This window comes from Dipodomys spectabilis, unplaced genomic scaffold, assembly GCF_019054845.1.
Source record: "Dipodomys spectabilis isolate Male_0828 unplaced genomic scaffold, ASM1905484v1 ptg000255l, whole genome shotgun sequence".
Taxonomy (NCBI): Eukaryota; Metazoa; Chordata; class Mammalia; order Rodentia; family Heteromyidae; genus Dipodomys; species Dipodomys spectabilis.
The window spans coordinates 867,850-886,063 of record NW_024870932.1 but is presented as its reverse complement, the minus strand read 5'-3'; the positions used below and the strand labels follow the sequence as shown (position 1 = coordinate 886,063).

The window sequence follows — 18,214 nt, the reverse complement described above, 5'->3', positions numbered from 1 at the left end:
ACCCCTCCCCTATGATTAATGAAAGATTTTAGTCCTGAATAAGTGAGCCGAAAAGTAGTTCCTGGAAGGATAGATCCATAATTGGTCTACCAAGGCCCAGAAAAACTTACTTAGAGTTCAAATGTAATTCAGAAAAACACTGAGAAGATCCTTAGTGTTTCAAAACACTGGGACTTCAGTACAACATGTTTCAGTGGTATAAAAATGTCACTCTCAAACCAATGATAATCTACATTTAATCTTCTGAAAGTTATTCCTTTTCAAATTAACTTTTTAAAATCACATTCGCCAAAATAACATTTGACAAGTAGATGATACTTAGTGACATTACAAGTTTTTCAAGTGTAGGGAGCAAGTTACAATAGAGTTGAATTATTTACCCAGCACCAAAGCCAAACACGTTTAACCATTCATTAAAGTGTAGAAATAGTACCACCCACAATTTGTGTTTTTCAGTAGGGGCCTTCCAGAAATGTGTTAAATAGATCAGCCTCCCAAATTTCAAACCCAAATATTAGCTAATAAAGTCAATGTCATCATTTAATAAGGTACACTTTAAAAAGTCACAAGTAGTTGTCTTATCATATGTAATAATATGTTTTCCCTATCTGTCTAACATAGGAAGGAATATGACTTAAGTCTTGAATATTGGTACTCATCAGAGATATGACAAACATAAAATCTGTCTTCTATTTCTATCATATTCCTCTATAGGAATAAATTTTAGTTTTCTTCTTTTTCCAAAACTTATAGGTAGTAGAAAATATTATTCCATGTTAAATAAAACAATCACACCATTGTACAAAGCCATTTATAAAAACTGGTAGTTAGGAATACATTCTATGCCAATTTTTTTACTTTCTTTTTGACTAAAGATTAATCTTCCAAATGGATGAGAATAAAATCATGTTTAGGTGCTTCACGTCTCCTGTCTTGCAAATTTGAATGAATTATGGAAATATAAGCTGACATCAGTTCAAGCATATGCAGTATGGAAACTCCATGAAATGTACATCCTTTCAAAGTATTAATAGACAGTGTAACAGGATGACTATCAGGAAGTTGAAAACAGAAAGGAATTATAGTAAAGACATAGAATGAATGAAAAATGAACAAGGGGCAAGTACAGCTAGAATACTCAATGTACAAATGTGATAATGGAAGTGGTAAATCTGAAATAAATCTTGGGGAAGAGGTTGGTTGAGAATGACGGAAAGAGTGACTCTGATCCAAGAGCATTGGACAATTAGATGGATATATTTAATTGTAACACTTGCACAACCTTTTGTAATTCAATTAAAAAACACAACAAAAAACAAAAACACACAGAAATCACAACCAACCTGAAATCTCTAGAAAGTATGAATATGGCCTCCCCAAATTTTAAGCAGTTAATGAAGGAAAGGTCGTCTTGAGAAAACAAACAAAGCTGTACAAAGAGAGAAGTTTGGTGCCGCGGACCGGGTTCCGTCGGGACGACGGAGGACACCTAAGGGAGGAACCTGGAATAGGATGGGGAGATGGCAAACAGACAACTCACACACATTAGGAGTGGATGCTGAGTGCGATTTAATGCAGAGGATAACAAACTTTTATAACAGAAGTCTTCATGAGAAAGGGCAAAAGGTTACACAATCTTGCTGCATGGCTTCATTCTTGGGTGGTCACCAGCTGGGCACCTGATAGGCATTTGTCTCTGGCTTATCTCTAAGGAATACAATGGGTTTGGGTTTCCATGTTTGTCACCAATTAACCATTACCTATTTTTATAGAGGCCTTAACTTTCCCATAAGATCTTTCCTGTTCCTTTTTTAATAGTAAACTTCAAGGAGACCTGGATCTAGCAAGTCTCTTAGTAAATAGCAGGAAATTCTTTCTCCTAAATAATTATCTCAGCAATTGCCATACATTCTTTCTGTTCTAGCTGAGCCTACTGCTTCTTGTAAGTCCCTTACAAACAATTCCTTCTGCTGAAGTGACTTTGTGAAACCCCCAATACAGTAAAAGATTAATAGGCACTCTTATACAGTGAAGAAAGGCAGAAACACATCTTTTCCCAGGGGTTTGGCAGCCTTTTCCCAGGAGTAGGCTTCTTAGAAGCCCTATTCTCCGAGGTAGACTTCGGTGAAGTCCCAAAACTTGGAGATAGGTTCTGTAAAGCCCCATTCTCTGAGGTAGACTTCGGTGAAGTCCCAAAACTCAGAGATAGGTCTCTGAAGCCCCTATCATGGTCTGATAGATGGTTTCCCATGCTAAGCAGACTCTACTGGAGTCAGTGTGGCAGTTTGGGATAGGGGAGAATTTTGAACAGATTTAAATAGATTGTCTAAGGTTATAAATCACCTACATCTGCTGCAAATATTATATTTCTTCTTCGAGTTCTCTGTCTGAACTGGATAATCCAGTCGTGAGACACACTCGATAGCTTGTGAAGACAGAATGGAAGAAACAAGATCAAGAACCCATTACACCACTGGAGAGAAAACAATCCTCTAAGTTTTCTCTAATCTCTCTTCACTACTCTTTCTTAATACTTTTAAGTCAATTGATTTTAATTATATTTTTCTTTCTTTCTTCTGACAAAGTAATTGGTCAAAGTAATTCCTTAAATATTATTTGCCATTTTCTTCTTTCATGCTGTTTAATTGGCCAAGCGAGTCTATTAAACTTCCCTCTTGCATTTGGTTGCCATGAAACAACATCTATGTCAATGAGAAGAAATCTAATGTAAAACTTTGTCTCCAGCAAACAGTTCAAGAAGCTGTGATCACAAATATTTGGCTGTATTTTTTCTTTTACCTTGAAAGTCTTCTTGTGTCTAAAGTGCCCACAAAAATAAGTACTCCATCACTTTTTGGTTCAATCAATTCTAACCTAAAAGATATATTTTGCTAAGAAGATGGTTAGAGGAAACTGAAAAATACTGCACTTTTATCTTCTATCTTAAGACTCGCCTTAGATACCATATCAGGAACAATGAAGTTATTCTACGCAAAATTATTTCAATAGATTATTTTGCTCTTGTTCTTGCATTTGTTCACCAAGATGTATGGAGGAGAGGAGAGTTAAATCACCTATAACTAGTAAGACAGTGTCTGTTACAAAAGGACAATGCTTCTATGTCCTGCTTCTATGTCCTCCTCTTAGCTCTTGCCTGATTTCCAATTAATCACAGCATTTTGGCTTCAAGTCTAGTGAAGCTGAAGGACTATATGGGCTCCACCACTGTTACATCTTCATGATTTCTCTTTTAAAACTCTTTAAGTTGCCTCATTTGGATGTGGAATTTATTTTCATATTTTCATTCAATCTGTTCTGCATTGTAGTGAGCCAAATAGGCTCTGTAAAATCACTTTTGGTAGTAAAATTATTAACACAATTTAGGGCTCGGAAGTTGACTCTTTGGTAGAGCGCTTGCCTTGAATGCCTGAGGCCCTGGGTTTGATTCCTCAGCACCACATAAGCAAAAAGAAAAAAGCCGGAAGTGGTGCTGTGGCTCAAGTGGTAGAGCGCTAGCCTTGACCTGAAGAGCTGAGGGACAGCGCCCAGGCCCAGAGTTCAGGCATCACGACCGAACCTCCAAAAAAAATATTAACACAATTTATATAAAAAAGTTTGGCCTCCCTTCACTGCTGAAGCCAATACGCTTAGCTAGGCTTTCTAAGAACTATGTTTTCTTACCTTTTCCATTTGGTCAATTCTTTTCTGAACCCAAAACATTTTGGCTTATGTAATAAGAGAAGTCTTCACTATCTCATGTTATTAAGGATATTATTTTTTGTGAGCCACTTAGAAATGTGAAATCATTGGTTTGAAGTATCCAATCAGATTTTTTTCTGTGTTTCACTGCTTCACATGCAAAGACATTGTGGAAAGTGTTAGAAACAGAAATGTGTAATCCCAACACCTTCTTTCATTGTGGAGGGCACTTTCTCCCTAAATATTTTGACTCAAATTATCTTTTTCAGAGAATTACTGTTTGGTAATTAAAGGTAAATTCCCAAATTTTGATGTCTTATTTTTTAAGAATTTGAATTTAAATTCCAGTATATCCTTGTTTCAAACAGTAAGAATATATTTCCTGGGTAAGGATAATTCCAAGGGAACCTACAGGATTTACAGCAACGTTTCTGAGGTTTGTTTGTTTAGTGTGAAAATGAGCATCTTCACCCACATTGCTTCCTCTCTACTAAATCTTCGTGAATTTCTTTGCATGAAAGCTTATTCTCCCAGGCAATTTTAAATTTTCTTAATAGGCTAAGTTGTTAAAAATTTTGAACAACTCAAATTTACCTGTCAAACTTTAAAACTCTTGAAATTCCTTTATCAGAACCACGAATTCACCAATCCTAATTCCACCTTTACCATCAAAAAGTTAACATGCTGTTTTCATGATATGGTGTCCATGCAGCTATTATTTTCCAGTGGCTTTGTACGGCGTATACATAACCATATAAACTGATGCTAACAAAATGAATTCCAAGATATGGAACCAGAATTTTTCAATTGTGGTTGTTGTTTTTGATGAACTATGTGATTTGTTTTCTCTGGGTTTTTCCCCTATTGTTCATTCCTGCTGTATTTGATTTTGTATACTGTATGCATTTACCTTAAATAGGGAAGGGAAGATGAAAAGCAAAATGGTGAGACAAAGGACAAAGGGAAAATCAACGCAATAGCAACACTCACAAGACAATATATTGGAAATGTACATTACAGCTTGTGAGGGGTGAAGGAAAACTGTGAGAAAAATGAGGGGAGGTAACAAGTTTGAAATGTTTTGTATTCACTACCTTACAATTACTGTAACCTCACTGTACATCAATTTGATAATAAAATTGAAAAAATAAGCTGCATAAAATGTAATTTCACTGTACTGGCACAGTAAATATTATTCTTTATGTAGTAATATTTTAAAAATCAATACTATTTGACATCTAATTCAAATTAATTACCTCTTCTTTATCAGAGGGTCATCAACGTGATTGTTATCCAACTAGACAGTATTTTCATAATATACTTGCTGAATTTTTTGAAAAAGAATAAATTTAATATTTTCTCATTCTAAAACAGAAAACCACTTTAATGCTATGGAAACCCATAACTTTTAAAATTAAATAAGTTGTTAAGAGGACAGAATACATGTGTTCTTCAAAATTCCTATGAGAAATAACTACTCATAATTACTCATTTTTAAATTCTAAACATTCCATACCTGAGAGATTCAAAACAGTACTTTTTTGCATATTATGAAATTCTGCAATAGATGCAGTTTCCAATGGGGGTGTTACAGATTGAGAAGTCAACAGAAAAATAGCCACATTCTCATAGAGGATAAAACTATGAAGCATCTGTAATAATTAATTCGTCAAGAGTAAGCAATTTTGGGGGCTGGGAAGGTGGCTCAGTGGTAGAGTGCTTGCCTCGCATGTATGAGGCCTTGGGTTCGATTCCTCAGCACCACATAAGCAGAAAAAGACAGAAGTGGAGCTATGACTCTAGTGGTAGAGTGCTAGCCTTGAGCTGAAGAGCCAAGGGACAGTGCCCAGGCCCAGAGTTCAGGCCTCACGACCAACAACAACAAAAAAAAGAGTAAGCAATTTTTTTTTTTATCAGAGTAAGCTGTTATTTCTATGACCATCAATCCCAAGATTTATGCCATGAAGTCATCCTAGCCCAACAGTTTCCAACTTGTAAGAGGCACCTTAAAATTCCTTAATTCATATCATGAATAGCTTGTCTCTATTGTGAAAAATACTATACCTCTGCTAATGTGATGCCCTCCGTGTTCTGGAAAGAACACCACAATAAACTGAGCTGCATCATTTTTCCTCCACTGGTATTCTTGTGATCAGATCACTTGCAAATATTATTTATATTTATACTTTTTTAATTATCATAGATATTGAGGAAGTTAAGATCGGAAAATTATAGTTCAAAGCCCACCCTGGCAGGAAGGTTTCTTAGAATCTTATCTCCAATATACTTCTCCGTAAAAGCCAGACACAATGTGGCACTGAGGTTGAAGTGGTAGGGCACGAGCCTTGTGCATAAACATGCTCCTAGACACTGTCCAGGCCAAGAGTTCAAGCTCTAAGCAAACCAATAAAACAAAAGCAAAGTTGAATACAAGCCCAAGACCTAGCATTTTCCTCAATGTATACAGAGGCACATAAATAAGGAAATGGCTTCCTGTGTTACTTATAGGTTGAAGAAAGAAGATGACAAACAATTACTCTCTTCATACCATTTTAAACCAAACCCTCAAAAAATTGCTGTTTTTCTAAATTTATAAATTACTGTCATCCATTTGTTGGCAACTCTGTCTACATTATTCACATTAACATGGTATACATGAACTGTGGGAATTATCTATTAACTATATTCTAATTATAACTCTCTTGAAAGAATATTCTAGGAAAATAGAATGCCAGAATCATTTGTGAATTTTTCAATTAATCCCTCTACTTAAAAAAGAATTTTGTAGTATCCTATAGAATATAAGATTACAAATAAAACCAAAATATATATTTTAAATCTAAATTCTAATTTAGCAAGGTCTACAAAGTCCTACATTAGATGAACTTTGCTATTTCTCCAGGCTTAAGCTTTTGTAATTTTTCAACATTTCTTTGGAATCCAAAAGAATGGTGGTTACTCACTTTTGCAAATTTTTGGATGGGAATAATGAGCCATTTTGCATCTAGAATGTTCTGTAATGAAGAGAGCATTTAAAACACAAGAGAGGATATATATGAGTTGCATTTCAATAGGAAACTTGATTTCTCAAAACATAATGAGAAAATTAGACCCAAATTCCAACTGTGTATTCCTTTCTTGTTGTTTTGTTTGTTTTATTGAGACAAAATTATTCTACCTGGTCCAGGGAAGATATTGCAGTGTAATTCCATTCTCTAATCTCCTGTCGAAGTGCTAGAATACCAGGCTTGTATCACATTGTCCTGCCCTAGTTTATTTACTCTAGAAACAGACTAGCAATTCTGAACTTCTCCTATGATCTTATCCACTAGACTGACTGCTCAGACTGTTTATGTATTATTTTCAAAGATGTTCTAACATTTGACACAAGATATGAACATTTTCATATGCACCTACAGGGTTCCCTGATTCATTCCTCCACGAATCCTATCCCGTTAATAATGTTGCTTGACACTCTTACTATCTCCGATTCCTACCTATGTAAGATTCTCAACTTTTGGGGGGAAATTTCCCTTGAGGGCTTTCTAATATTAAAAATTATCACTTGATTCTAGTCTTACTCAGGACATATTTTTTATTGTTTTCTAACTTTTCTACATATTCTGAGAATTGTTTTAATTGTGTATTTTTGTGTGCACATGTAAGTCCCTCTGTGTGTATGTGTATGTTTGTATGTATGTATGCAAAAACCTCATGCTCTTATTCAGCAATCTTGCTCATGACTGGTATTCCAGCTTTTGGCTGTTTAATTATAGGTAGTGTCTCAAAGCCTGTGCTGCCCAGGCTGGATGCAAATTGAACTTCTCAGACTCCTTTACATTCTTAGGTTTTATTTTTCCAGGAGTATCAACTTTTAAACTACAAACAATTTTGTGAGTGTAAAGTCTATCCTGTAGCCCAGCTTTTTAACGCAAGAATTAATATAAAGATAGATGGACATATACATTACATATCTTGAGTGTACACTGTTAGAAATGTGATCCTAAGCTGGGTGTGGTGAGACTGAGGATTGGGATTTAAAGCCAGCCCAGGTAGGAAAGTCCTGGAGACTCTTTTCTCCAATAACTACCAGAAAACTGGGAGTGGCACTGTGGCTCAAGTGGAAGAGCACTAGCCTTGAGCTGCATTGCAGAAGGACAGTGCCCAGTCCCAGATTTCAAGTACCATGACCAACAACTACAAAAAGAATATAAGAAAAGGATAAAAAAAGAAATGTGATCTTAGCCACCAGATTCATTGCTAGTATAATTCCTATTCTCTCAAGATAGACTCTTTTTTTCCAGTTAAGTCCATTATCTCATATATGACTTGCATTGGAAACAGAATCATTCTTCCATTCTCTTTTTTACAAAATTAGGTGATTAGCAAGTGTGATTTAGAAAGGAAGTGGCTTCATGTTCCATATAGGAGTAATGCTTTCTCTATATCACTCCCATAAATCTACATACTGGATTTGGCTTTATTGTTTCAATGTTGTCTTCTGTGTAGAGTCTTCTATATTTTACTGAACCCTTTTATATAAACACAGAACTTCTCTCTCCTATTATTGCTATTGTTTCTTTTACTGTTAACTCATGTACAATTGGGAAATTAAGGCACAGCACATACACTCACAAAAAATGATCTGAGAACCTTCTTCCCATTTAAAATTCACCTTAATTTACAGAGCACTAAAGAAGTTTGAACAAAATGTACTCATGAATAAAGTATTCATAAGAAATTTAAATTTCATATTTTCTCTTTACTAAGTTGTCTCTGAAACACGTGTTACCTCATGTCCAAATGTGTCCTTGTGCTATTTCAATGAAGCCAGAAAACATTCATTTTATCTGGAGCAGCACCATAGATTGTTACTGGAAGTAAGTGGAAGTAACTGTTACTAGATGTTGAAATTGATCTCAGGAGAGGAATTGAACATAGAGGAATGACAAAGTTCAAGTTAACTTTTGCTTTCCTTTTTTCTGTACAAGGAAAGAATTCAAGGCTTGAAGGAAACTTTCTCCCTGACATTTCTGAGTGTGTTCTTTACTCATATAAAACTTGTCTGTAAACTTGTAGTTGAGAATATTACAGAAGGAAACAATATGCCATTTGAAGGCCAACATAGAGCAAAAGGAAATAACTTTGTTTTAAAAGTGTTCTACTGCAAAGAAACAAAGATATGGAGGTTTTGAAGTGTTTTATGGATGGATGTTTCACTCCTGAGATGATTCTCTTGTTGCAGGAGTCAGTTATCAATTCCTTTATTCTGGTCCTGAGTTTTCCATAGCAATAAAGATTTCAAAAAAGCAGGATCCAGTATGATCAGCAAAACCAGCCTCTTCTCAGACCACTACTACTTTAAGGAGAGTCCCAAAGAAATACCTAGGGTTTGTGTTGTTTGCTTGTTTGTTTACTTTGTGCTGGTTCTGGGGCTTGAACTCAGAGGCTGGACCCTGTCCCTGAACAGTTGTCTTTCTTTCCCACCGGCCCACAAAGCTAGTACACTACTGCTTGAGCCAAAACTTCACTTCTAGGTTTTTGGTGTTTAATTACAGATAAGCGTTTGACAGACTCTCATGCCTGGTTTTCTTTGAACTAAGACAGTAAGAAAGCTAAGTGACATCAACTGGATGGACTTCTTTTTTGAACCAAGAAATATTAGATGAAGTTTACTATAAAGCTAATATTTGACAATTTTTAAAGGAGAGAATATGTTCAGCAAAGAAGCCATAACTTAAATAACTCAGCAAAGTACGTGCACTGACTCCTTTGGGAAGATTACTATTGACTTCATCATTCCTTTGGGGGAAACTTAAAGCCATATTTGCACTTTTTTGTTGATTGTGGTTATGGAACACTGATCCTGGGCACTGTCTCTCAGCTCTTCAGCTTATCTAGAATGCTCTACCACTTTAGCTACAGCACCATTTCTGGGTTTCTGGTGGCTAATTGAAGATAAGTGTTTCATGGACTTTTCTGACCAGGCTGGATTTAAACCACAATCCTCTGGTTTCAACCTCCTGAGTAGCTAGGATTACAGGCATGAGCCACCAGCACCCGGCTCATATTTGCATTTATGTGCACTGAATGACACTGAGTAGACAAAGAATGGAAATTTTAACCAAATGATGACATTGCAGCTTTTCAGAAAAATTGAGGTAGCAGTAAATATGTCCTCCTTTTCCATTTTGTTTCATTAATGACTCATGAGCTGTGGGACCCTTACATTAGCATCCTGTGACATCTGAATAGGTGTATTTAGTATCAGTAAATGTTTATAGGCAAATATAGAACGACAGATTTTTAGAAAGCAAAGGAGATCAGGTATGAAAGAACAGCATAGAAGGAGATACATTTATCTAGCCTAAGAGATTTAGAATGCTAAAGGCAATGAAGAATAAGCCTAGTTGATAACTAGTTCTTCAATAACCAAAAATGGTTCCCTAGAACTGTTTCTGTTATACCTTAGTTACTATCATTTCTTTCCTTCCATCTGGAGTTATTCCTTCTCTTCTGTCACAACTGTTAATTAACATCTGCCTTTTTGGTGCTATGACTGGACAAAATGATTTCCAAATCTCACTTAGACTACCCTTCTCATTGTGATTAGCAGTGACCCCACTCAAAAGCCTGGAATCTTTGAATTTCCAGAATTAATCTTCACCTGACATCTAGGCACATTCCTGGCATTAATTGACGTGACCTAATGAACAAAACTTTTTTTTCAACACAGTATCCTAACGTAGGTAAAGTACATGAATTAGGGACTATTGTCAAGTATCAGTATGGGAGGAACAACTATATATTCCAAGTTTGGGTTCTTTATTTTGCATTTACTAACTAAATGTTTATTGTTGTTGTTGCTGTTGTTGTTCTGGCAGTCCTGGGGCTGAAACTCAGCACTTGGGAATTATTCCTCAGCTTTTTTTTTTTTTTCTCTCAATTCTAACCCTCTACCACTTGAGGCACAGGACCACTTCCAGTGTTTCTTTTTCAGTTTATGTGTTACTGAGGAATTGAACCCAGGGTTTCATGCATGCTAGGCAATCATTTTACCGTGAAGTCACATTCCCAGAACCCTAAATGACTCTTAAGATGGCATTACATTTTCATTCTGTAACTATGTATCATAATTTCAGCCAGAAATTTTTGCTAGAAAAGGGCATTGATCACAGTACTGAATCCAGTAAGGCTAGATGGACAATGAATAACTGTCACGGTCTAGCCAGGGCACAGAGGGACTTACCTCATGGAGCTGGTACAACAGCCTGAGCGAGACAGCTCCTGACCCATAGCCCACCTCCAGAATGAGAGGGCCGCCTTGGTACCAACCACGTTGGGGATGCTGGGCCACCTCCTCCAGCACCCATTCCATCAGTTCCTGAGAGAGAGAAAAAAAAAGAAAGAAGGTCAGAATTACACGTAAGCCAGGTTCCTGTGGCTCAGGCCTATAATCTTAAGTACAATGGAGGCTGAGATATGAGGATTGTGGTTTATAGTCAGGAACATATGTAAGACTCTTATTTCCAAAGAACCACAAGAAAACTGGAAGTGGTGCTGTAACTCAAGTGGTAGAGTGCTAGATTTGAGCTGAGGAGCTCAGGGAGCTGGCCCAGGCCCAGAGTTCAAGCCCCACGACTGAAAAGAAGTGGACTTCCCACCACAAGAAGTAGACTGAATAACACACATTGTCCTAGGGAGCATGGCAGAGATGTCAGGCCCAGATCCTGTCAGCTGGGAGTCATGAGTAGGTCACTCAGCTTCTCTGTGCCTCAGTTTCCCCAGCTTCAAAACTGAACAAAGTGAAGGATTCCGTTCCTCATGGGGATTGGGTATTAAAGGAAGAGAGTCATGTTTTGTTTCATAATCCCATACCAGTCACAACATTAATAACACCCACCATCTGAGATCTTTCTGGGTATCTTCCTGTCATATTCTCACAGAACTGCCAAAAACCATATCTGACAGCCCCTCCCTCTGTGCCTGGCCCTGCTCCAGAGATCCCTCTGTATTAATCCCTTGGTTCCTCACAACTGTCCCATGAGGAGATTTAAGTCCAATGGTTGAGACGTAACCCAGAGCTTCACCTGTGGTCAAAAATGGCCTGCCGTGGACTGAGTTTGGGACAATCCATCTAAACCTCTGACTGAGCATGGCTCTACATATCTACCATTCCAACTACAGAGGACAGGGCCCGGTGGCTCATGCCTGTCACAGATAGGAGAATTGTGATCCACCCCAGTCTGAGCATATATTAATTCTCCATCTCTGAAATGTCCAAGACAGAAAAGCTGGTAGAAGACCTGACTGGCAAGCCTAATGCCTTGAGGTCAAAACCTAATATACCAAAAAGAACCAGAGTCCCAGTGCCAGAGGCTCATGCCTTTAATCCTAGGTACTCAGGAGGTTGAGATCTGAAGATAACAGCTCAAGATTTAAAATAGGGTTGGCCTCACCCATCCGAGGTCATGATGAGAAGACCCAGAGTCTGAACTATGCTGTTGCACTCCATACTAGCAGGACTCATATCTTTACTAAGTGTGGCCATGCTCTCTGTCCTCCGGGGAGCCATCTCCTACAGGCTGCACTCCTAGGTCCTCCCAAGCTCCCACTGCCACCAACCAGGCCCAAGGGCGTACGCAGCTCCAGGGCACACAGATCCCTTATTCTTCTAATTTAACAGTGCTGCGTCCCCTTCAAGCGTCTCACCCTTCCAGGCTCCCAGACCTCAACTATGAAGACCATGCATGCCCCAAAAATAGCAGGTAGAAGTTACAAAAGCATTCAGCCTCCTTGTTACAACCCACTTCTACACACACACACACACACACACACACACACACACACACACACACACACAAACACACATCCAGACCGGTGACAGAAGACTCATCCATGTGGCACCTGCAATTTGCCAACTGATGACTCACCTGAGCACAGTCAGACTGTACAAGGAGAAAGATGATCTCTCTCTCTGTCTCTCTGTCACTGTCTCTCTGTCTTCAGGTGAAAGGATGACTGAGCACAGAAAACAAGGGTTCACACAGCAAGGGGCATCTATCTTCTGCATCCAATGCCTCCCATCCCCAGAAAAAGGGAAAAGACCACAGAAGGCAGGTGTGGACATGCTGCTCCCCACCTCTGACTAAATCCACCAGGTTCCCACCAGGGAAAGGAAGGGTGCAGATGTGCGGCTGTGTGGCTCCCACTGCTCCAGGCCAGGGACTTTGTGGCGTCCACTCCTCATGTAACCCTGCATCTCCCCATTTCCTGGGACATTAGACGCTGGGGATGGGGATGGGATCCTGAGTCAACACACACCCCCACCCCTGAGGCACATTTATGGCAGGGAGTGGGCCAGACTGTGGGGCACAGAGGAGGCGTGGGTCCTGGTCGGGAGGGGTTGTGATATGGGGTCGCAGGGAGTGGACCTGTGTGGCCACCACTCACATGTGCTGTGGAGGCAAAAGCTGTTGGCAGCTGCTCCAGGTGGGGTGAACAGCAATCACAGTGGTATGGCGGACATCAGGCCCAGAGCAGAGGACAAGGAGGCCAGGACCAGGTCAGGCCCACAAGCTGGCTGGTGGCGCATCATTGCACCATTGCCTGAGGAATCCAAGAGGCAACATGGGTTTGAGCCAGCAGCACCAGGTTTGAAATGCTGTGCCACGGGGAAGGGGAGAAGGGGGCCGGAGCACAGGCAGGCACATGGTAGGCCTGAGCAAGACCTCTCCTCCTAGGCCTCGAGTCTCTTGCTCATCACTCAGCCACCTCTACCTTCCTTAACTGCTGGTAGTGGTGTCAACCTACAGAGGGAATCCCAGTGCTACTGAGAAGCATGGAATGTGGGCATGGCCACCATTCTTGTATCTCATTGGTCAGAAAGAACCATGAAAGAATGGGTGTTTGGCCAGAATCCTGTGATGCAGGCAGAATGGGCAGTCAAGATGATGGCAGGCCCTTTCCCAGGGAACTCTGTCCAATACATTTGGGGACAAGAAGATGACCTGCTTTATCTGGATGGCTGCACAGATTGTTGTGTATGTCTGTTTGTTCCCAGTCCCAGACCTTGAACTCAGGATCTGGGCACAGTCTGTGAGCTGATTTTGATCAAGGCTGGCCCTCTACCAATCGAGCCACATGGCTTTACTTCTGGTTTTGTTGGCACAAGTTGGACAGGAGTCTCAAGGACTTTCCTGCCTAGGGTGACTTTGACCATGATCCTCCTATCACAGCCTTGTAAGTATTAAGGAGGACTGCTGGGAGACACCGGTGCCTGCCTAATCATTAGTCTTACTGATGTATTTGTACAGACCTGTGAGTTCCCTATCCTCAGGTTTAAGTGGTGGTAGCTGGAGCCCACAGTTGGAATCCTGGTCCTGCCACCTCCAAATGGCAGGAGATCCTAAGAAACTCATTACTATTCATATGATTACCAATGGAATGTGATGTATGTTATGATTAAATGGGCAGTTCTTGAATGATTCAAGGTTAAAATTATACACAATTATATTATAGGACACTGGTCGATTTTAATTAATACTTTATGAAGCATTTAAACAATCACATTCATTAAATGGAGCCCAAATGAAATACCTAAGAATTGAGCATCACATAGAATGGAGATGCCATTTTTTCTGCCAGGACTGGGATTTGAACTCATGGTCTGGATAACACTGTTGTTGCACTGTGTGGGAAGGGGAAGCTTGCCTCCTTGAATTCAAGAAATTCAGGTCTGTTCCTTAGGACTGAAATCGATGCCCACCACAAGAAAACATCCTATTTGTGTGCATTTTAAATATATGATTTATATTTATATACATATGTTGCATTCAGTGTAGTTATTCATTTTATTTTTTGTTTTATTCATGTATTGACTACTCATTTTATTGACTATTATGACACATAGAACAGTGATTACATTTATTACATAGGATATAGGTTTGCATATGTATTGCACATCCTTCCTGACACCCAGGACTTTCACAGAAAAGGAAAATATGTGTCACCATCAGCTTCTTACTACACGATTCATTGTTTGGGAATGCTGGCATCTGAATCACTGCCTGCAAGGCCCAATTCATGAATGAGTGAGTGTCAGCATGCCATCTTGTGGCAAGTTGAGCTGACAGGCAGTTCCCACTACCTGAGATCGAGCCACCGCGGTTGACAAAATAAGAACAGACTGACATGCAGATGGCAGTACTCTAATAAATAAATATCTTTATAGAGTGTCAGAGATCCCTATACATTATTTAGTTATATAGACTACATTCCTACTAATTCTTGGGTATTTATTATGTCTCCATGTAATTATTGTCGTTTTCATTCTTAACAAAATATTAATTAAATCAATCAATATCTGAAATTATTGCATTCCTGTAAGTAATAGTATTCTTTTAATGCTTCATATATATTAAATAAAATCAGTCTCCTGAAATGATGGGTCTGATTTTATAGGAGCTTCATTCACGATCAACTAATTCAACTATGACATTGATAGGATTACCTTGTTATTCCCATGGATGGGAATGAGTCTGTTAGTATCTCCTATCATTGATTGGTGTCAGGATGGGGATTCGAAATCAGGGCCTACATCCTATGTGGGCCTATGGCTTCCCCAATAGTCTGCCAAACTTCAGCAATGCAAGGTGAAGTACCCTTTGCAACAGTGTCATTCAGACCCAAGAGGGTCACCATGCAAAGGAAGAAAACATAAAAAGGCCATCTCACCGCATTTTTCTGTATATTTTTGCCACACAAGGCCTGGGGATCTAGGATCCAAGGATCTGCTGTGGGTCCAGTGGCTGCACCCCAGCATAGGATGATCGAAGCTGAAGCAGAGTTGCCACAATCTTAGTTCAAGCCCCTGCTGAGCAAAAAAAAATTAAAAGAAATTAGCTCCCTGGCTTGCAATTCACCCCATTTATTCTGCCAGGCTTTTGATTTGATCTCAGGGTCTGGGTAAATCTGCAGCACTGTGGAAGAAGGGGAAGCTCACTGTACTAGAAGATAAGAAAATCAGGCCTGTACTCTAAGCAAAATTCAAGCTCCAGCTTTGGAAAACATACTATTTATATACATTGTAAAGCCAAGATTTGTACTTACCTATGGATGCTCAGTCCATACACGTTTGATGTGTTGTTCCTTGTACTTTTTGTTTTATTAATTTTTTACCATTGATTTTACAGTGATGACACCCATTGCCTTTATTACATTGATGACATCCTATTACATGGGATCTAAATTTGTAGATGTGTTCTTCATCAAGCCTGACACCCAGGACTCTCGGAGAAAAGGAAAAAAAGGTTTCACACTTGGCTTCTTACTCCATGATCCAATTGTTGATAGTGCAAGGATCTGAACTCAGGTCCTAGCAGGACCAATTAGCAAATAGTTCAAGGTGAACAGACCAGCCTGTTTGCAACAAAGGAGTTAGACCATTCCCAGGATCTGTCATTGATCCCGAGGGTGGGCCACGATAGTCATAAATTCATAATTTAAACATAGGATCTATATTTACATATATGTGTGGACAGCATCTTGCGTTTGGTGTACTTCTTCTTATTGTCTGTCTTATGGAAGTATTGTGTAATTTACTGAGTAAGGTGACAGATATAACAGTGCTTACATGGATGACAACCTATTGCCATGGCTATAGGGTTTCCTACGCATTCTCCACCCTAGCTGAGACAAAGGACTTTCAGAGAACAGGAAAACAGGTGAATCGATGGGCTTCTCACATCAGGATTCATCTTTTGGCAGTGTTGGGATTTGAACTCAGAGAATACAGGCCCAATTGGGGAAAGGGTCAAGGGTCACCAGTCTGTGAGCAACGAAGGAGATAGGCCGTTCCCAGGACCTGACATCGAGTACCAGGGAGGGCCAAATAGTAATAACTTCATAATTTAAACATAGGATCTATATTTACATACATGTGTGGACAACATCTTGCATTTGGTGCACGTATTCTCCTTATTTTGTGTCTAATTCATGGAGTTATTGTGTATTTTACTGAGTATGGTGACAGGTATAGCTGTGCTGACATGGATGACAACCTGTTCCAATGGTTATAGAGTTGCCTATGCATTCTACATCCTAGTTGAGGCCCGGGACTTTCACAGGAGAGGAAAACATGAACAACGACTGGCTTCTGACAACAGAATGAATCTTTTGTCAGTGCTGGGATTTGAACTGGAGTCTGAGTAGCTCTGTTGCACTTTGGGGGAAGGGGAAGCTCACCATTCTTGAAGACTAGAATGTCAGGCCTGGTCCAAGGCGTGATTTGAAGCACCAGCACTGGACAAAATAACAAGCCCACCTTTTTTAAACTTAGTATCTCTCTTTACCTACAGGTGTGATATGCATCTTGCATTCAGTGTAGTTATTCATTTTATTTTGTTTCTTATTCATGGATGTATTGTGTATTTTATTGAGTATGGTGATAGATATAGCTGTGTTAACATGGATGACAACTTATTTCCATGGCTATAGAGTTGTCTATATAGAATTCTCCATCCTCATTGAGACCCATGACTTTTATGGGACAGGATCAATTGGCTTCTCACATCAAGGTGAATCTTTTGGCAGTGCTGGGATTTGAACTCAAGGCCTAGCAGGCCCAATTGGTGAATGGGTCAGAATGGGTCATGGTGAACACACCAGCCTTTAAGGAACTAAGGAGCTAGGCCATTCCCAAAACCTGACATGAAGCCCTGGTGGGGACCAAAATAGTCATAAATTCATCATTTAAACAGAGGATCTATATTTCCATACATGGGTGGGCAGCATCTTGCATTTGGTGTAGTCATTCTCTTTATTTTGTGTCTTATTCATTGATGTATTGTGTATTTTCTTGAGTATTGGTTGACAGATATCAAAGTTTTGACCTAGATGACAACCTATTCCCATGAGTATAGAGTTGCCTATGCATTCTCTATCCTAGCTGAGACCCAGTACTTGCACAACACAGGAAAATAGGTGCAATGACTGGCTTCTCACATCAAGGTGAATCATTTGGCAGTGCTGGGATTTGAATTCAAGGCCTAACAAGCCCAATTGGTGAATAGGTCATGGTGAACACACTAGCCTGTGAGCCACTAAGTAGCTAGGCCTTTCCCAGGAACAGAGATCGAGCCCCAGGGAGGCCACAATAGTCCTGAATGGATCACTTAAACATGGGATATATATTCACATCTGTGTGTGGACTGCATTGTGCATTTAGTGTAATTATTCTACTTTGTATGCTATTCATGGATGTATTGTGTATTTTCTTGAGTATATGATGACAAGTATAACTCAGCTGACATGGATAACAACCTATCCCCATGGCCACAGGGTGACCAATGCATTCTCCATCCTAGCTGAGACTCAGGACTTGCACAGGAAAGAAAAACAAGTGCAACGATTGGCTTCTGACATCAGGGTAAATTTTGGCACTGCTGGGATCTGAACTCAGAGCCTAGCAGACCCAAGTGACAAATGGGCCCATGTGAGCACACCAGCCTGTGAG

The 18,214-nt window shown here is 39.5% G+C and overlaps 1 pseudogene; it reads right to left on the bottom strand.

Annotated features, from left to right (window-relative positions):
- The window catches only part of LOC122124944, a 168,735-nt pseudogene that overhangs the window by 129,128 nt on the left and 21,393 nt on the right, over nucleotides 1–18,214 (bottom strand).